Source organism: Anopheles stephensi, chromosome 2 (genome assembly GCF_013141755.1).
Source record: "Anopheles stephensi strain Indian chromosome 2, UCI_ANSTEP_V1.0, whole genome shotgun sequence".
NCBI lineage: Eukaryota > Metazoa > Arthropoda > Insecta > Diptera > Culicidae > Anopheles > Anopheles stephensi.
The window spans coordinates 23,349,531-23,365,932 of record NC_050202.1 but is presented as its reverse complement, the minus strand read 5'-3'; the positions used below and the strand labels follow the sequence as shown (position 1 = coordinate 23,365,932).

General features: G+C 41.7%; 1 protein-coding gene and 1 non-coding gene across 2 annotated transcripts in view; both read right to left on the bottom strand.

Annotated features, from left to right (window-relative positions):
- Positions 1 to 8,632, bottom strand: part of LOC118507460 (MOXD1 homolog 2-like) — a 171,811-nt gene extending 163,179 nt beyond the window's left edge. Inside the window, exon 1 of the mRNA XM_036045953.1 lies at positions 7,872 to 8,632. The gene's annotated coding sequence lies outside the window, so the exon portion shown is untranslated. The remainder of the gene's footprint in view (positions 1 to 7,871) is intronic.
- Trnam-cau lies at positions 7,774 to 7,845 on the bottom strand. Its single transcript has one exon. It is a non-coding gene; the product is annotated as a tRNA-Met (tRNA).
- Positions 8,633 to 16,402: the final 7,770 nt, after the last annotated feature.

Genomic DNA, 16,402 nt, shown 5'->3' with positions numbered 1-16,402 from the left:
TTTTTTCAGAATGATTTTCAGTAAATATTCTTCTTGTTTAAAACATGGAAGTTTAAGAGGTCTTAGCCTGCGATTAGAAACTGCCTTGATGTAGTTTATCCTTGCCATGGTGTCTCCTTGCCTTAAACACTGCATAAAGGGACACGATCCGGACGGGATTCAATCCCCGGTCCTACCATGTGAACCCGTCGCCGGTGGAATACATCCAGATTTGAAAATTTTGTTCCGAACCAACTACATCCATATTCCATTCCTTTAATGTATACGTTCTTTTAGAGAACTTCCAGTACTCTAAGCTTTAGAACTCTAGGGAAACGGCTGTACTTGACCCACTATATAGTTGTGTTAACGATAGGAGTAAACTGACAACTACGAAAGACGCTTCCACTGTCACAATTTTCAGTGCCCGAGTAAGTAGCTTCAAATAACCTACTAGGTTCATTCCGTTACGCTCCAAAAAGAAACTGATTCCGTTACACTCCGCAAATAATAGAAGATTCCCATCACTAATGTCTACTAAACAAATTTTGATAATCACTCTTAACAATCGATCTATTGACAGCTCTTCTAGCCTCCAGCCACAGTTTTTAGAAAAATTTGGTCTTTTTATTTACAATATTACTTTATAACAAAGCATAGTAATGTTAATCCTCTTCTTACACTCTTATTGTACTTGTTTTGATTTGATTAAACCTTGGAATATGGGAGGGCTGCCCAGTGGTGTAATGATTAAACTGAACTGAGCCAAGCCATTAAACCAGTAGTTTAATGATACTGGCCTAAGGTAGATTCTCTTTCCACAGCAATCACTGACTATTCGTCAAAAGGTGATAAAGGTAAGTCCTGCTATATGGCCAAAGTAAATCCTCAATGAGTTAGCAAGTCAATAAGTTAGGGTTTGGCAAACCGATAGAAGAAAAGTAAGATTTTGCAAGTTGTGAAGTAATGAAGAACAATTTTTAATATCATTGATTAAGCAGACTAAATAATTAATGAGTCAAATCGGCACCTCATCTAGTTCACAAATACATTTTAACATATTCTAATAGCCAAGGTCAAATAGCAGAGTCGTTAAAGCACAGTTTCATTAAAAGACAGATTTATCTTGCTGGTAATGAGTAATGTAAGTCACAGTATTAGCCCAAAGTAGACCAATAAGAAGCCTATCAATAGAAGACCTTCAAACCAATATTACTACTTCATAACCATTAACTGACAACTTTACATGACACTTCATTACTTCCACCAAGAAATTGATGCCGCGTGCATTCATTAAGCAACGCCAAACCATCTGTCAGAAGCTGGCAATTTTGCATCCTTCTCGTCCAGAAACAATGCATTCAATTAAGCAGCAGGAGAGGATTATACTCACTATTTCCCTATGTGTGTTCCCGGTCCTTTCATCAAGCCGTGCCACAATCATTCGAACCTTCATTTGTGCGAAGCCATTTTTTGAAACGAGAATGAAAGCCAACGGTGGCGTGCACCCATTGAGATGTCATCGTTGCCCGTAGTTTGCGAGCCCGCGAAAGAACTGTGAACTTGGTCGGTCGATTAAACACCATCCACTGACAGCAGCCCGGTTTGGTGCCTTGAACTTGTGGACGGCCGCAACTTCTTCTGCTAAGACAGATCGTTTATCAAATCCTAAAACTGCACCCAGAACCCCAAATGTGTGTGTGTGTGTGTGTGGGAACAAAGCGTGGCATTGCATTCTGTCACCGGGGGTAAAACTTTCCACCGAGTCTCTCTCCGAGATCCCTTTTTTGCATGTTACATCCCACTGCTCCCATCTTGGCGAGTCCCAATCCTCCCTCCCCCTCTGTCAGGCATCCTAATCCCCGGTTGCTTATTTATGACTAGCTTCCTTTTCGCACTTGTTCGCCCTTTCTTTGTCTATGTTGAAGATGTCATCGGCTGGACCGGGTCTTATGCATGCACATCATCCTGAAAATCCCGAGCCACGAGCCAGCAGAAGAACCATGCGACGACAGTTCCTGCGGGTGTTGTAACGTGCGTCTTAAGGAAATGTGCGGCGAGTAGTGCTGCTTCCCACAGGGGTGTCTCCCACCCACCGAGAGCGGAGGGGCACACTGATCCTTAACTTACCTGCTGCTTTCTAGCGTATAATCATTTTTGCAAGATCATAAATTTCCCATATTTTAACCCCTGCGTGCAACCCCGATTTCCAGCGGCGGCTTCCTGCAAGTGCGCATTTGCCTGCCCCACACTGCCGTGCTGTGAACGGGGTTTTGCCCGACTGCCAAGCCTTTGTCCCGGTGCCAAGTGTTTAGAAGTTTTTGAGAACGTCCATGCGTTCGTGTTGTGCTGGTGTTGGTTCCGGGGTTTGTTTCTTTTTTTTTGCGAAACTGGAACTGTACGCGATGCGCGACTCGAAACAATGGAAAATGCAGGAAGAAAGAGAGACATTAGGTGTCGGTGTTCCCATGATGGCGGTTCCGCTCGATGTGTAAGGATTACGATTCAGCGTTGCACGTGCTCAAAGGCCCACTCCAGTGCTTCACAGGCCCGTCGACGAAGGAATGCTCTCGGAGGCGAAGAAGACACATTTCACCATTTCACCCGAACCCATCTACTTACCATCTTCCTAGGAACGCCCGGGGAGTCTATTTAAGCTTCCAGTCGCAGACAACTCCCGGCGAGGCGAGACATATTTGAATTTGATACACTTTAATATGCACACATTTATCACACAAATCATAACCGAACCGAGCGACCGAGAGGGTAGTTGGGTGGTGGGTAGCTAAAGGAGGGGCGGCAGTGGTTATGAGCGATCACCACAACTTAATGCACACACACACACCCGTACACTTACAACAAGATTTGCCCGTGGAAAAGGATTCCCGAAGTCAGCACATTTAGTCAGCAGGAAAGCGAGTGGACGAAAGGCGAAAGGCGATAAACATGCGGTAGGTTCGAGTGGAAAATGAAATATGTTGCACATTGGTTTGACTTCATCGGTGACACACACACACACACGGATATGCGTTCGCGTGCTGGGACTGCCCGGGGAGTCCATTATGGGAAAGAGATACACACCGAGTAAATCGAGTTGGGGAGGCATATGTTTTCCCGATATCCGATACTTCATCATCCTTTACCGGATGGTAGAAAATGTGGTAATTTATATATGCGAACGATGGAAATGTGTAGAAATCTTGCTCGTTCCATTTAATGACGATGTGGAGAGTTGTGGTGATTATTAGAGTTCGATGTATACTTTTTTTAAGAGAAGAGAAACATTTGAGCAACATCTTTGCAAGTGAAAATAAGGCCTAAAGACCTCTTAAGGTCATTCCTATAGTTGGATAGTAAGTCCTCGCTACAGAGGTCCAGCCCGGATGGATTTTGGAAAGTCAAGCTCTGTTAAGCCATCGAATCAAAGACTTTTTTAGACCGTCAACATCAAGGTTCCCCAAATACTCCTTATGAAATGCTAAGTGCTAGTGAAATGGTGTTTCTGGATTAATTAGTTAACTTAAGGATAAGTTGTAGCATTATTGTACTCATAATACTTGATCGATTGATCGTCTTTTGAGGCAACATGATCAAATAAGGGAGAAGAGTTTAATGACCATTGATGCAGTGTTAGCATGTGAGATTTTGGGCCACATGGAATCCTATTTAGGATATTATGAATATACAGAACAAACCTGCAGATTCGTCAGAGATAATGGTTCCGTTTCGATTAAGGAAAATACAAATGAGAAATATTTGCATGTATATTAATGGTAAGGAGGGCTTGTTACATTTTCACAATATTCTGATACATTTTACCTTTCTAAAAATCGGACTGCCTTATTTTTACACTAGGTTTTCGATTTTTTGTACCCATGTAACGCAATGTATCTCCGATATTTGCCATCTTTTCGCTTTGCTTATCAATTTCTATCACTTCTTGTGGGTGTCATATATCCAATACAAATACATAATTTGAAAGGTTATTAAAAGTGCTTTATTTTACAAAAGATTGGAATAAATACATGCGATATCAAAAATATTAAAAATCAAATTATGAAAAAAATCGTGTCTTTCCCGTAAAAACTGTATGACAGGGAGCCAGAATGGTTTACTTAAATGCTTCAAAAATATATTTATAGGTTAAAAAGGTTGTCTCAAGCTTCTTGTATTTTTGAAAGATTGTTAAAATCATTACAATAGCGGAGAAAAATATTTTCCGTAGATGTTCGTATAGTTGTTTTAGGGACTGTATAATCTTGGGAACCTGAATTCAACCAGTAATCAACCGAAGGACTTCACGCAATAGTTCCCAACATTTGAATGTATTATTGAACGACCGGCTCAAAGATTAGCAAAGCTTGCCTATGATGTCACACTAGTGTCTTAGACGGTCACACTAGTGACTAGACGGAACCCAAGTATTTAATCCCATCCAAATATTAAATTTAATAATTATTTATTCATTTTTATTTTTATTTTTATTATGACGGCTGGACGTCGTGTTGACATAAATTAATAATCAATTAAAATAATTAATTAATAAAGCCGGGTTCAAGTGAATGAAGAAGAACCCATAATACATTAGATATAAAAAGAGGTAAGCTTGAGTTCAAAAACTGTTTAGAAAATTATAATATACTATTATATAAGTATTCACACGGTGGCACGATAAAAAAAATTCAAATTCAAATCTCATCCAGACCACCTCCCCGTACGCAGAGCAGACTACCTTTCTGCGGGTTAAGTCAAGTCACAGAAAGCCAGAAATTGCAAGCCTATCAAGGTTGTAATGCCAAAAGATAGGAGAGAGAGAGAAGAGTATATTGTGCAATGGTAATTAGTTGCAAGAGTTGCAAACATGGTCAACTCCAAAGATCGTCAAAACCAACTTAAGATTTGCAAGCAGTTCTCTAAGTTCCTCGAAAAATCACACTGTAAATAGTACAAACCACACAGTTTTGAGCATGCTAATGACAGTAAGATCATTGATTCCTTCTCGTAACTCCACAAAAGATCTGATTTTTTAGGAGATGAAGTAGGCATTGACGTCATCAAACAATGTCTCCAATTTTGGTACAAAACTCAGCCAAGCATCAGTGAGTTTTGTTAAACAGCTTCTCATAGATATACTCATAGATAGGTAAATATTAAATAAAAATAAGTAGAGACAATATCCAAAGTGTGTTTAGAGCTACAAAAATAGCTCTCAGATATAGAGCATAATTGGTAAGTGAATAGGATTGCCAACTAAATAACGTTTCCTTGTAGACCAAATTTTAGATACGAATGTAGTCAAATGACTCAAAGTCTCTGTAAACTAACTAACCAACCGTGAAGATCAAAACCAAACTAGTGAGTGCTATGTTTCGCTACATTTAAACGAACGACTTCCTCTTCCTCTACACGGCCACAACATTCTAAACAATTAGTAACGTCTTTCTCTTCGCTCACCTGTCACCTTTCGGCATCATTTATTATATTTGCTCGTGGATGTTTCAACCCATTCCTTCCATCCCAAAGGGAGTGTATGTGTGTGTGTGTGTGTGTGGTTCCCCGTTTTCTTCGCTAGCGTTCCTCTCAAATGTGCATTTTTTTGACATCCTGACCCCATCAATGAACGGCGTACAGCAGGGCGGCCTCATCAAAACGCTTCGTCGACGTTCGGGCGAGGATGTGCTGTGCTGTATCTTGCTTTTATTAATATTTTCCCACCTGTGTTGTGAAAAAAAAACCACGCAGTACGCTGGTGGTAGGTCTACAACACCTCACACCCATGCATGCCTAATGTCCCCACCCCCCAACCCCCCCCCCCTCCCTTCTTCAACCCCTCTAATTGAATGCATTTAAAGCAAGCTTGGCACGGGACGGCGAGCGCCACGATATGAAAGCAAAACGTTTTCATCTCAATAAAGCACTTAATGATTCTTTTGTTCGCACACCTCGCCGTGGATTGATGCGTTCGTGCGCGCCTTCAGTTCCTTGGCAACCATTAGTCTGCCCTGTGCACGCGGTTTGCACACGGTTTGTGCCCCGTTTGGTCCTCCCCCGGTTTTGGGATTCGAGAGGATGGGCAGGCAGCAATCCGGCGATCGCATTGAACCGCCTGCCGAACGATCGGCTCCGCAAGCAAAACGGGTCAAGGAGAGACTGGAGAAGAGTTGGTGAAGAAAAAGTATATTGATGCTTGCTCGCCGTACTTATGCCACAAACAGGCTGACTCTGAAAAAAAAAATGGTGGAATGTTCAAAACCGAACGTTTCGTGTATTACCATTTTTACACGCAACGAACCGACCCCTCAGGAAGAGAAATGATTGATGAGCACAATGGTAAGCTAGACGTCGTGTCCTTGCCGGTTATGGAATTCATCACAATATTTTGACTCCGGATGGAAGGAGCGGATTGCTCGCGCAGGTAGTCAAGAGCGCCAGGTGAGAACCTTCCCCGGCCCGAGTTGTATAACGTGATAATGTTCAGGGCACTAAGCAAGGACAGCAAGTCGATGTCATCTTTCGGCCCCTATTTTGTGGTGACAATAACTAGCAAACCCTCTCGGTACCATAGGGACGCAGAGGAATCAAAGAACCCGGGAAGTCCTTCGGGGTGAAGCACGCCAAACCGATTGACCGATCATTCCATTATCCATTTATATCTCAACCATCTTTCTAGGGTCTCTCACTCTCTCATATTCATCCTCCAAAGGACATCTCGTCCCGCGATAGGATCGATAGCACTGCCAGGTGCTTCCATTCCGACCCACTGCGATATGCTGGTAGTGTACGGACTTTGTTTGATTTTTGAAAAGAAAAATTAAAACGACAGAAAAGGGCAGAGCAACCGGCAGCTGAAAATACTTGGTAATCGTACAATCTTGCCGGCCACGAATGAACCAACATTGATTTTTACGTTTATTTTCTTTGTTGGTGTTGTAATGAAAAACATTTCAATGGGGGCGTGTACCGAGTCATCCTAACAAAGCTATTGTGCTGTGCAAAAGACCATCCCTTTTTCCATTAAAGTTTACACAATTGGTTCAATGGAATCAACCATTGATGTGTACATAGAAACAATAAGGAATTGACTTTAAAAATATAAATAGTTTTCTTCTTGAAAAAAAATATACGAAAAAAGGAAAAGTAAATGAACCAAATAAAAAAGTAAAGAAATTTATAAAGAAGGAAGCATACAAGCAAGCAGGAAGCATTGTAACAAGTTAAACATCATGACAATTTAAAGCAAAAGTAAAACCGTACGAATGTTGTAGAACAAAAGGAACGAAAAAACAGTTAAATGAAACATAAGATAAAACCATAAGAGAACAACAAAAAAGTATAACAAAATGAAAATATTTTAAACAACAAACTAAAAATTTGTATCGGATAAAGGCAAACAATATTGGAAAACATCAAATAAAAAACGTAAACAAAAAACTTAAAATAAAATAGGACTTGTAATTACATAAAAAATACAGAACAAGTATTTAATAACAAACAAAACAAAACATAAAAAATAAACAGCATCATACGTAAAAAGTTAAATAAGGAATAATATAAAATCTAAGTCATATAAATACATCAATCATCATCACAGTAAAAATATTAGTGGCATAGGGTGTATTCGGTTGATAATAAATTAATCCTTGTAAATACGCCAAACAATATAAACTATTTTGGAAAGTTAACTTGCAAAATTTGTTTAATAAAAAAATTACATAAAAGTGTATTTAGTGAATACTGGGTTTCAGCGAATCACGGTAAACGCTACAGGAAACACTATGTTCAGCTTTAAAAATATAGCAGAGCGTAGTTTCGATCTACGGACCTCTGGGTTATGGGCCCAGCACGCTTCCACTGCGCCACTCTGCTTGATGACGCTGCGAGCATTATCTTACCTTTGTAAAGCGCTTTATCTGTAGATATGTCCTTCACATGACGATAGGTTGATTGAAAGAAACGAATCGAAATGATTCGACTGTGACGCGCGGTAATGATTGTTGCATCATTGTCCGAAATAAGACATCACCAAAAATTCAATTACACCAAACCGCTTCTGCTCATTTTTCATTCAATTAACTTCTAATCACGGAACAAACTACTAATCGGAAACGCACTTCATTTCATGGCCACGCATCGGATCGGCGGCCTTATCGTGGTAACAACACAACAAACACAAACACAACGCACCGCGCTGTCTTATCGCCATAACCTCATGACCCCGTCCGAAGCCGTGGCGTTGCTTCCGGAGCGGGGGACAAATAAACACTTCGCCACGACACAGAAAACAGACGCCGCGCTCGATCCATCACCTCGATCACTGTTTGCCGGACGTTCCGCGATCCGTTCTGTGATAATCCAGCCTGTATACACACACACGCACGCTACGCACGATCGAGAACAATTTTCTGGAGACGAAGTACAGAGTTCGATCTGAGAAAAAAGGGCTCATCGTTGGCCCAAAACACACGGACGCACGCACGCACTCTGGCAGAGAGGCCATTCAACCGAACCGCGGCAACAGTTTGTTGTTCCCAGCGAAACGCACCGCGCCGTGTCTTCGCTGTAGAGTTTTGTGTGAACACTATCATAAAGTAAACAATTAGATAAACAATATTTCATCCGAGAGCAGCAAACACACGTTCGATGGACGCATGACTTTAAACACACACACACGCATCACGGCCTCTATCCGTGTTTGTTTTCGGGTTATATCGCCTCCTCTAGTTCTTCGCCGTTTGCCATCCCTCTGTCAGTGATCCTAAAATGGAGTCGTGTTCTGGCCCCGATGGAGCAGAGCAAGTAAGTATGGAAGAGAACAAGCAAAAACGCATGGACCCGCGCGTCCCATCCTTCTGATCAGTTGTTCGGTTTTAAATAAAGTTTTAATTGTGATTTATGATTACCGAAAGTCAAAGATTGTTGGGCCTTCGTTTGCTTACTGGTGATGGTTCTGGTACACTTCTTCCAGGCGAACGGCGTCTAGACTAATGGCGCGAACTGAGGAGAAGAAGAATATAACCTTTCCACCAGAGAACACTATGGGTCTGGAATGGAGCGGACGCAGTTATTGCCAAATGTAGAACAGAGAGCAGGTGACGTGGCGTTGGCTTGCCATAAGTGCACGCGGCAACGATTTTTGGGCAACAGTTTGAAGCACAAGGCCTAAATGGTGGGGCACAATTAAGATGGTGAGTGCTAATGGATGTTGTTTTAAGGCGATCAAACGATACACTGACTCGAAACGTGAAGAATTAATCAATATTGTTTCTTTACTGAGCTGTCGTTGGGAGTTATATGCGGTGCGTTATATATGTTAGGTGCGATTATATGATATAAGAAGAAAATCCTAAGTCTGCTTACACTTAAATGAACATCAACAATGAATCTTCCAATAAAGGCTATAAAATACACAAAATAAAGAAAATAAGATTCTTCTGAACGAATTGACAGGAGGACACCCGGACGGAGAAATTCGCATACGATTCACCCTAAGAAATTATATATTCCTCGACGTGCACCAAACAACTCAAGCACATTCAAGCAGTGAAGCCAACAGAAGTTGCTTATGCTAATCCTCCAAGACAACGAGGACCTCTACCAGTTTGAATACTCGACGATTAGGTCTCTTGGCATGAGAGGACCCTGCTATGAATTGGTGGATCAACCTAGGAGCGGAAGGAGAGCCGCTCAGGGCCTCGTCCGCGTGGGAAGTCCTGTTGTTTTCCTCGAATATCAAATTAGAGGGACCTCAACTGCCATTCCGCTCGGGGCCTCCAAATACCTTAATCCGCTACCGCTGCTACGTTGCTAGACTTTTTGTCAAAAGGAATTCTTTAAAACTTTTTTTAGGACGTACAAGACAAGGACATTAAAGAATTTGAGTTTTAATGTGGTCTGTGGTCCTCTAATTCCATCTAGAGTAGCCTCCCCGTACGCAGGGCTGACTACCTCACTACGGGTAAAATGAAGTCACAGAAAGCCAGAAATGGCAGGCCGAGCGACCTCTCGAAGTTGTAGTAGAATGTGTGCAAAGGAAGAAGAGAAATGTGGTCTAAGAGAATTGCTTCTCGTTTGCGTTCAGGTTCCTGTTACATGAAGATACATACGTGCTAACTGGTGGCATCCAAACTTGAAAGGTTATAAAACATTTCTCTTTAGAAATAGTTAGTATGCCTTATGGAACTGTAAGTTTTTCACTGAGTCTAATTTCTATTAGTGTTTCTGGATCAGGCATGATATAGCTTGTGTCTGCAGCATAGCTATATTAAGCGCAACTAGAATATAATCGATCTCGTATCTACATCCACTTTTTCTCCTTTCTAAAATCGTCCTTCGAACACAAAATCATTGCCAGAATCATCAATTGAGCAGTTTTTAAAATGATTCAAAATTCATTTCGTTCGTGTATCGACTTCACAGCCGATTGTATCGCATCATCTCCCACCCTGAAGTCCACCATTGTCAGAGCCAAAATCGAACAATCGATAAGCAATAAACGAAGAACAACTGGCCAAACCAAAAAAAAAAATATAACCCTCACCCGAACACCTTGCCAACACTGCTGTTAGCGAATTGAAAAATCGTGTGAAAAGTGACTCTTTTTCCCTGGAGATAATTTTCCGCACCGTTTGCTTCAGTCAGCCCGGGGATAACGCTTGGAGAAACGCGATAATGAAATTGAATCGGGATTGAATTATGTGCGATCAACGCCACAGATTGTCCGGATTGAATTCTTTATGGAGAATAAATAACTCAACGCGCAACACGCTGTTCACCGGCTTTCGTTTCAGCGGGAATCGTACAGCGATTCGGGCTTTTCCTTCACGCTAAACTAAATATTGATTCCCGAGGCACGATTCTGTCAATCGCCGATCCGATGAGGACGGCTTAATGGAAAATAGGTTATGTTTAGGTAGTAGACGATAAGACAATGTGCCAACGAATCAAAGAAAACGTCCAGCAATACAGCATCCATCGGATCGACTACATCCGCCAACAGCTGTGACCGCTGCAAGATGGTCACTTCGCTACATCTTTCAACGGTACTGTAAAACAAGAGCAACAAAAAAATAAGACATACATACATATAATGGAAACACTTGCCCGGGACATCTTGCTCCAGCGCTTCAGCCGGCTTCTAACCATCGCGTTCCTGCTCCATCAGGCGCGACTGACGTGTATTGAAATTAATGATCGTTGTCAAAACAAAGAATGAACTTTCAAGATCATTTCAACCGTTTCCGAGTGGCAGTGATAGCGAGTGATGCTTTCGAACCAGATGCTGATAAGTGGTGAACAGAATCATCAACGTCATCGTCATCATTATAATACACACACCCGTAACACTGTGCCTTCTTTGCTGCCCGTCGGGTTGTGCAGGGGAAGCATGATTTGCACGAGATTTGATGCCTGTGATTGGTGTTAAACTTCGCTATCGTACACGGAGGATCATGTACCGCTTGGATTTGGATTCGTTACGGTGAAAAATGATGGCTGAAAAAAGGGTGGCGCAATTAGTGAAACGTTTGCAGTTGTAAGAGCGCTTATCGGTACATATATCGGGCCTTTATGTATAATACTGTTTTATTAGTGATACGCTCTGATTGATCGTAAATCATTGCTTATCGGATGAATCGATGAGTTTATAGTTTTAAGGAAATGATCCCAATTATACAGTGATTGGTAAAAAATAAATGAAGTATAATATTATTGAATTAATGAAATATTATTAAAACAAATAAAAATAAAAAGGGACCGAAAGTCAAGAAAAGTTAAAGCACAAATATGTAAAAAATAAACAAGTTTTAAGAAAGAAATGCAACTTAAATGGTGTAGAAGACAAAATCATATTTATCAAAATCGATAATTTCTGAGAAAACAAATGATGAACGAGACATTAAAATAATAATAAAGAAAGCGAACCAAAACAAAATCAGTAACAGCAACATACAAGAGCAATTAAAAACACAAAGCAAAAATAAAACAATAATACTTCAAGAGTTGAAGAAATACAAAAAAAAATTAGGGAACTAGAAAACACAACAAGTCAAAAGAATGCTACAGAAAAAATTAAAAAACACAATAGACAAACAAACTAAAAAATACATGAAAATAAAACAGTAAAAGATCATAACGAAAGGAATAAAGAGACATGATCAAAGAAAAGTTAATGGGTAAACAAGAAAATCAAAGTTTGGTTTAGTGAATAATATTGTTCGGAAAGCAAATAAAAATAAAACTAGAAAATGAAAAAGAAATGAACTTCAAAAGGAAAAAAAAAGAAAAAAATATCAAATGATAAAAGTGGACTAGTAGAAACCATCAAAAATAGAACAAAGTAAAATAAAAAAAACGGTTAAAAGTTATTTTAAATTAATATTGGAAGAAAATTTAACTTTACTAGAGCAAACATATAAAAAGAGTTATAAAAAATAATAGAGAAACCGAATAAACGAAAAAAACAATTAGATTTTACTAATATTAAATTAAACTAAGAAAAGGGACGAAAGACCGTAAATGGAGGATATAAATGGCCAAATGAATCAAACTGGATCGCGTGACAATATTTTATAATTTTATCAAATGATCCTTGTATGGCAGATTCCACATCCCTTTACCTACCCTAAAACTTTCCATAATCCCCACATTCTACAAAAAAACAAAACACAAATCGCCCCACCATCTCCATGAAATCAATCCCCTGAAGAAAGGGTCAACGAAACGGGGGCCCTGTAAGTGGCCTGAGACATAGGTAAACAGTCTGCGAGGCTCCGGGTTGACTCCCGGCATACCCGGCAGGTTGTGTAGCATGGGGCAGGCGAGCGTATCATACCTGCACGATGACGGTGATGAAGGATGAAATGGCTATTTGTCGGACGCGATGCTCGTGATCGTCTGATCGTTCTACAAAAGAAATAAAAATAAAGGAGGCGAAAACAAAAAAAAAACCAACGAGACCACCAGTCTCTAAATGGTGCAGACCCAATCCGCCTGTCAAGCCGTGACACACCACGGCACCGATGCTGGGCGAAGATGCCACCCAACACAAACAAAAAAATGGTAACAGAATTCTTAATACCATCACCACCACGTGTTCCATCAGCGCGAGAAGGGAATATCATTTCAATCTACCCGCTTGATGGGAGCATGATGGCGCAGGAAAAAGGTTCTGCCTCGTTGTTGGCGTTCCTCAGAGCTCTGAGTGTTCGGTGGCATGTCACTTCGATTCTGTGTCGAGGATCGGGATGAGTATCTGGAGGTATGCCGGCACCCATCAGTTCTGCGGATATAATAGAAAACAAATATTATGCTTTCATATTAAAATCATTTTCAAACTGTTTAAATATCGTTTGTTATTCTTCTTTTTCCGGTGCACGGTCGTCCGGCATTCGTTTCTACTTGCTGCCTCATTGCCACCTGATGGTTGGATGTTGTTCGTTCTTGATGTGTGGGCATGTCTACGTGAGTTGAGTCGTTTTTTTTCTTGTTCTCGTTTCTCCTGTATCCATATCACTGAGAATACCTGGTTTGAGGGACCGGTTTAGTTTTTGCACTAGTTAGCAAAGTCATTTCTTAGAACAACATCACTGCGCCCTGACAGGAAGAAGTTATTTTAATTAAGAATGCTGACGTCAGGGGAAAATGGTTGACTCAGGCTCTCAATCTTGTGCATTTGTTGTGTTTGTGCAGGACTCATCCGTTGGAAAAAAGCTGCTTCAAACCTGCTCAGAAATCTAGAACCTATAACTGGCCTTAAAATACTCAAACCCATTATCCATTAGTGCGCCATATCCTACTTCAAAATATAATCCTCCACTTGACAGCAACGAGAATCGCTAAATCTACCATTTTGTGGACCAATTTTAGAACAAATGATAACTCAACTATCGAGCATTCCTTTTAAACTTTTTGTCCAACACTTGCTTTCTTCCGAAAAAGCGGGACGAAAACAAATAACGTTCTGCTGCAAATGACTACTCGGTGCTCGAAGCTAGCGTTGCCAGAATAAGAGCTCCACTCACATACACATCCATTAGCATCAACGTCCATGCTCCGTGGGCGCACACAATCCTGTCCAAAGCTCCCAAAGGACTTTCAAGTCATTTCCACGTGACTTTCCTTTGTATCCTACTACCCCGATGGACATACACACACACACACACACACACACACCAACACAAAACGCTAAGAGGCAGAATGACTCCGGGGACCTTCCGGGACGCAAAAGCAAAGATGTCGCAATCGCTACTTCGCAACATCCACAATATCTGAGCGTGGAAGAAAACGGACAATTTCCAAGATTTAATTCTACTTATGTAACACAATAATCTGAGCATTGTTTCAAACAGCAAATCCGTCTATGTTTGCTGATACTACCGCTGCTTCGTCTTTCCTTTCTTCCTGCGTTACGAACCCTGAACCGAACCCCGTGCCCCGTGGGTTGTCGTTTCGCTTCAATCCTTTCCGCAGTTGGAGTCACCGCAAACCCGGCGGTCCCCGGGACAGGGACTTAAACGCACACAATGTCAAGATGAAACAAGATATCCTTTTAGCAGCCACCGAGGCTTAAGAGCCACCAGCAAGAAGCTAAGCTCTCTGAAGCCGAAGTAAAGGGGTAAGGACTTGTGTCCGTGTTTTCCCACTCCTGGAACCGTGTCCACCCGAAGTTCCTTCCCTCCCCGTTGGTACGATTTTGGCTGCACGAAAAATCTTCGTCCTCCGGAAACGAGCAAGCAGAGCGGCTGGGAAGAAAGTTTTCTTTGGCTTGATTGTACACCGCACACACACACACACACACACACACACACCGAGCTTACCGAGACGAAGGCGTTTGGCGTTTGGGCGAAAAGGAATTAAAAGCAATAACTATAATTAATTGAATGTTCTTGTGGACCGGGAGCTCAAATCCCCATGCAAGTAGGACATTCAAGTTTCGAGCAAACGGTTTGTGCCACTTGGTTTGTGTTTGACTTTCCCTTCAAACTTTGCCCAGCGCGTCTGGTAGGCGCGAAACGTAGTATCCCAAGGCGTGGATCTAAAGCATGGAGCCGGTTTTAATTTGCCAGCAAATAATTTCCGAATCGCTCGGAGAAGATGGTGTCCGGGGGGACACCTTCCGGAAGCTACCTTCCGACCAGTCAAGAATCAGCCGTTCCGGAGATGATGCTGTAAATCAGGATTATGATTGGTACTGATTCTCGTCTCCCTCGGTAATGGCCAGCTTTTATGTTTTACGCCGCAAGATGCTTCCAGTTATGAAACCGGATTGTGTGCCAGCAGGTCGATTAAGCTTTCACTTTGTATTAATTGTTAGGTGACTACCTTTCAATAAGTTTAATCCTGCCCCACACAAGCAAGGGCAGCTTAAGTCTCCCACTCTTTGAAGACGATCTTTTGATCATGTCCATTACATAGGATCAGCTGCAAGCACTAGCGGCAAGTAACATTCTGGTGGTAAATGTGCATAAGCAATAGGTCACCGTAGGCGATAAACGCATTCCGAAAAGACATCCCGGACCCGGACATTCTACCATCCTCCCAGCGGTACACACAATCATGACATTGTAACTTCAAACGCAATAACAATAACATATCGGTGCCAATTTATGTTCGTACAATTTGCTTTCGTATGTTCCTCTGCACGACCGGCCCCACTTCCGCCAGTTAACTCCCGGAGGACGTGAAAGTCATCAATGGTGGCGGTGGCGTCTCCGGGAAAGATCCGTGAGGTGGATGGGGTTTTAAGACGACGAGAATTGAGTCCACATCATGGCATCAGCAAACTACACACACAGACTCCGGCGAGACATTGCTTTCCGTCACGTCGTAGCACGTCGTCCTAATCTTGATTCGATTATCTTGATTTAAGCATGCAGCGGCGAGGCTTCGTTTCGAAACATCTATCGAACATCTTGCGGGAAAACCAAGTCCAGTTCCAATTTCCTTCCCAAAAAGGTTCATGTGTTGGTGTTTGTTTTTTCTCTTCTTTCTCTCACTCTCTCTCCGATAAATTCTGACCCCACAAACATCAAGGCACACATGTACAGAAGGTGGTCCTTTTTTTGTTGTTGCGTTATTTTCCTGTGGACAAAAATTGTACCGTAATTCGCTCACGATGAATGTTTTATGTCTGGCGTGTTTTTCATGCGTCCCCATATAGTATCGCTTCGACGGGTTTTTAGACTATACACACACACACAGCTAGATGCGCGATGTGTTTTCTGGTAGGTTGCGTCTAAACAGTTTTCCAGGAAAAACCTCCGAAAGAATCGAAACGGGGTCCAATAGTCGCAAATAAAACGCATTGGAACCGTCACAAAAACGAGCGCTTCACGGTCGCAACAAAAAGTCAATCAGCTTCAGCCGCTCGCTGCTGCGGCATGCGGATATTTCTTTTTATCTTAGTACGGGTGGCAGGGGCCGTTCG